We start from the raw sequence: 5,128 nt of genomic DNA on the forward strand, positions 1-5,128 counted from the left end.
AGGGAGAGAAAGGGGGGGGAGAGAGAGAAAGGGGGGGAGAGAGGCTAAGCAATCACGGTAAAACAAGTGAAACACAACGTTTCGGAACCATTGGTGGGTTACCCGTTGCCTGATGAAGGGCCACTAATGGTTCAGAAACGTTGTGTTTCACTTGTGTCACTGTGATTGTTTAGCATCTTTATAAAAGGCGTTCTACACATTGGAGTGCGGGTGACTTCTTTTCAGCATTTGGATTCTCGCGGCGCCATCCGCAGGCCATACCAGCACCTATCCTATTACATATGGGATTCCGGTCTGGAGTGCGGCAGGACAGACCGTTGGCGTGTAAGTGAATTCTCATTCTATTTTGCTCCTTGTTGACCATCATCGGTGCCAATGACAGGGATGCGTCTTTTGCGCGGTCTCAGGGTCACCCCAGTAAAACGGTGATGCAACCAAGTACCCAAAGTGACATTCAATACCCAAAGCAACCAATCAGAATCCATCTTGCAGCGTCTGACTGCAGTCAATTGGATTTTGATGTTTTAAGCTTTGCACTTCATGTTCATGTTTTGTTTTTTTTTTGGACTCGGGTCTTGGTGCCAAAAAAAGAGCCCCTCTTTCTCAGCTCGGAAACTTGGTAAGTATGCCAGTGTGCTTCGCTTAAACTGGCGCGCCTCCAGCCCCGCAGCGGCAGACCGGAGTAATTAAAAAATATACGCGCGGCCCATAAAGAGCGCATTTCTGTCTAACCAGCAGGTGCAGGGAGAGGTGTCGGGGGTCCCTCCGGAACGTTCGGCAGTTATCCCCGCTGTCAGCCATAAAGATAGCCAAGCAAGTGCGCTTAAAGCACCGTCTCCCCACCGCCGCTGCATTTCCGTTCATTACCCCGCGCGCGCGCTATGGTGAGAGCGGATCGATGCTAAAAGCTACTCTGAGAACATTGCCCTATTTACGTACGGGCTTCCTGTGTGAAATCGCTGCGCGGCACATGTGCTCATCTGTCTTACAACTGACAACGCACTTCCAACGACTCCCATGGCAGCCGCTACCAGGGGCTGGGGCTAGAACAGGCAGCCGTAATTATCACTCCCCTCATCACTCTGTGCAGCTTGTAATTTGTCAGACAGAGCAAAAAAAAAAGCATGCCAAAGCTTAAAAGGCAAAAATTGGCTTTTGGGCCGATTTTTGCGGAGCGCTGCACTTGGGCCGCTTCCTTAGTTTACGGCCCTCGGGAGAGCGGAGGGCTGCGTAACGTTGAAGCCCTGATTGGAGTACAGCCGTGCTCAGACTGATTGGCAATGCCATGGATGCCTATTGCGTTATCGGAGCATCTTTGGCAGCAGGTCAACAACCAGACTGCCAGTGCAGGTGATTCCAGATAAGGGCTCAGGCATCCAGACAGCTGAGGGCTGTGCGATAACAAGCCCTTATCGGAGTATAGCAGTGCCAAGACAGACAGCTTGTTAGGGGAAGTGACAGCAATGGCAGATACTGATTCAGTTATCAGAACATCCATGGTTGCAAAATCCAGCCTAGAAGGCAGAGGATTTCAGATAAGGCTTCAGCGTCACACAGCTCTGCTCTCTGTAAGTTCTGTGCATTATGAGCACAATAAAGCTTTCACCAAATAGAATATCTTTTTTATGAACTCCTCCGACATACACTATATTACCAAAAGTATTGGGACGCCTTTACACACACATGAACTTTAATGGCATCCCAGTCTTAGTCCATAGGGTTCAGTATTGGGTTGGCTCCGCCCTTTGCCGCTATAACAGCTTCAACTCTTCTGGGGAGGCGTCCACAAGGTTTAGGAGTGTATCTATGGGAATGTTGGGCCATTTGTGAGGTCAGGTACTAAACCGCCAAACCCAGACACGCCCATCGGATTGCCAGACAGAGAAGCGTGATTGGTCCCTCCAGAGAACACGCCTCCTCTTCTCTAGAGTCCAGTGGCGGCGTGCTTTACACCACGGCATCCCACGCTTTGCATTGCACTTGGTGATGTAAGGCTTGGATGCAGCTGCTCGGCCATGGAAACCCGTTCCATGAAGCTCTCTGAAGGCCGCACCAAGTTTGGAGGTCTGTAGCTCTTGACTCTGCAGACAGTTGGCGACTTCTGCGCACTGTGCGCTTCAGCATGCGCTGACCCCGCTCTGTCATGTTACGAGGCCGACCACTTCCTGGCTGAGTTGCTGTTGTTCCCAGTTGCTTCCACTTTGTTATAATCCCAGTGACAGGTGACCGCGGAATATTTAGTAGCCGGGAAATGTCACGGAACACCTGAATCCAATGATTTGGAGGGGCGTCCCAATACTTTTGGCAATATAGTGTATTTCCTCACTTGCTTCTTTTGCATATCTTTCTCTCTCTCATATATATATATATATATCTCTTAAGCCACATTTCTCAACCCTAATCAATAAGGCTTATGTATTATAGGTATGGGCATGCCAAGGCCTGACTTCTAACTGCCTGAGAGTACTTTACACATGCTGTACACGGCAATAACTGTCAAGTCAAAAATTCCCAAACCGTCCGTGTAGCACCTTGTCAAAGAGGTTGCAGGATCTTGGCAAACGTTCAGAATCTTATAATAAAAACAATTAAAAAGACATGAGGATAAGAGATAAAACGTGGAATTCTCTAAAGTTTTGGATAAAGCGGAGAAGGATTACAACCTCTGTCAGGTTTGCATAATTGAATACTTCCCCAATAGAGGGGAAAAACAGCCCTAAAAACCTGACAGACGTTCTTACCTTTCCCCCAACGGATCAGAAACTTTCAAGAAAAGAAAAAACGTTTACAATATATTATAGATTCATTATTTATTTACCTCTCTGAGGGATTTGAGGAGACAGACAAGGTGGTGGTGCCGCAGGAGAGAAAAAGAGGGGGAGAAGGGGGGACAGAAAAGAGGAACAGAGAATAGAGAGAAGGGGGACAGAGAATAGAGAGAAGGGGGACAGAGAGGAGAGAGAAGGGGGACAGAGAGGAGAGAGAAGGGGGACAGAGAGGAGAGAGAAGGGGGACAGAGAGGAGAGAGAAGGGGGACAGAGAGGAGAGAGAAGGGGGACAGAGAGGAGAGAGAAGGGGGACAGAGAGGAGAGAGAAGGGGGACAGAGAGGAGAGAGAAGGGGGACAGAGAGGAGAGAGAAGGGGGACAGAGAGGAGAGAGAAGGGGGACAGAGAGGAGAGAGAAGGGGGACAGAGAGGAGAGAGAAGGGGGACAGAGAGGAGAGAGAAGGGGGACAGAGAGGAGAGAGAAGGGGGACAGAGAGGAGAGAGAAGGGGGACAGAGAGGAGAGAGAAGGGGGACAGAGAGGAGAGAGAAGGGGGACAGAGAGGAGAGAGAAGGGGGACAGAGAGGAGAGAGAAGGGGGACAGAGAGGAGAGAGAAGGGGGACAGAGAGGAGAGAGAAGGGGGACAGAGAGGAGAGAGAAGGGGGACAGAGAGGAGAGAGAAGGGGGACAGAGAGGAGAGAGAAGGGGGACAGAGAGGAGAGAGAAGGGGGACAGAGAGGAGAGAGAAGGGGGACAGAGAGGAGAGAGAAGGGGGACAGAGAGGAGAGAGAAGGGGGACAGAGAGGAGAGAGAAGGGGGACAGAGAGGAGAGAGAAGGGGGACAGAGAGGAGAGAGAAGGGGGACAGAGAGGAGAGAGAAGGGGGACAGAGAGGAGAGAGAAGGGGGACAGAGAGGAGAGAGAAGGGGGACAGAGAGGAGAGAGAAGGGGGACAGAGAGGAGAGAGAAGGGGGACAGAGAGGAGAGAGAAGGGGGACAGAGAGGAGAGAGAAGGGGGACAGAGAGGAGAGAGAAGGGGGACAGAGAGGAGAGAGAAGGGGGACAGAGAGGAGAGAGAAGGGGGACAGAGAGGAGAGAGAAGGGGGACAGAGAGGAGAGAGAAGGGGGACAGAGAGGAGAGAGAAGGGGGACAGAGAGGAGAGAGAAGGGGGACAGAGAGGAGAGAGAAGGGGGACAGAGAGGAGAGAGAAGGGGGACAGAGAGGAGAGAGAAGGGGGACAGAGAGGAGAGAGAAGGGGGACAGAGAGGAGAGAGAAGGGGGACAGAGAGGAGAGAGAAGGGGGACAGAGAGGAGAGAAGGGGGACAGAGAATATAGAAAGAAAAAAAGAGTGCGCCCCATAGAGCGCACATAATAGAGACATATACACAAGACCTCTATAAAACCCTCCACAATGCAGCCACTGAGGGAGAAAAAAAATCCAATCCTCCCTGTTAATGGCTGCTCTAAAGATGGGCTTTTCAGGGTATTGTCGGGGCGAGTTTTCGATCCCTGCGGAGCATTAGAGGCTGTGATTAAGTGGCACGCTGCACTTAGAGGCCAGGCTGCAGTGTTTGTGTTTAATATTCTCGGGGGGTCGGGCAATATTCATCTGCAGGGGAATTAACTGCACAGACCTCTCAGCCTTTTAGATGCTCTTACCTCGGAACCCCGTCCCCTGCAGACCTCTGAGCCAGCTTAGGAAATGCAATTCTTTTTAACCCAAAGAAATCGGCTGTGTGAGTGCACAGGAGAACAGACAGGGGGGGTAGCTCCGGGCAATGGGTATGTCACCAGCAAGGAAATCTCCAGGTTTATATAAGAAGAATCCAAAAGCAGACAGACAAGCTGGATCATAGAAGGAAGCAACACGCATATGTTGAAAACTGTGTCCCCTTTCCTCCTTTCCTCCATAGCAAAGGAAGTCATCTCCCATAGGTCACAAAGACAACAATGGCTTCCAGGACAGCCGCCTGAAAAGGCTTTTTATATTTAATAGGAAATACCAGGTTTGTGTTTAAAGCTAAACTCCAGGCAGATCTATAAACACACGATGAATGCAGCTCTGTATGCATTAATATATCATTAAAATGTATCGACCTGAAAATGTAAGCAGTTTTAAGTACCTGAATTTGACTCGGTATCAGCCTCTTGCAATCCTTGCACAGCAGAGCTCAGGTTATGGGAAGGAGAAGCAGCACAAGGAGCCAATCAGTTATGCTGCAGTGTTCATGTGCTAACAAGGAGCATGCTGATAAGGGGGAGAGAGCAAAGGGAGAGAGAGAGATGAGCTCATCAGTCTGCTGCTTCTCTTTTTCAATGTCAAATCACAGGCTTGGGGGGGGGGGGGGGAAAACCTGGACG

At 50.3% G+C, this 5,128-nt stretch overlaps 1 protein-coding gene across 1 annotated transcript in view; it reads right to left on the reverse strand.

Moving 5' to 3' along the window:
- The window catches only part of BAHCC1 (BAH domain and coiled-coil containing 1), a 103,562-nt gene that overhangs the window by 33,993 nt on the left and 64,441 nt on the right, over positions 1 to 5,128 (reverse strand). The gene's annotated exons all lie outside the window — the stretch shown is intronic.

The sequence above is a fragment of the Nanorana parkeri genome, unplaced genomic scaffold (assembly GCF_000935625.1).
Source record: "Nanorana parkeri isolate BGI_ZX_2015 unplaced genomic scaffold, ASM93562v1 scaffold1237, whole genome shotgun sequence".
In the NCBI taxonomy this organism is placed as follows: Eukaryota; Metazoa; Chordata; class Amphibia; order Anura; family Dicroglossidae; genus Nanorana; species Nanorana parkeri.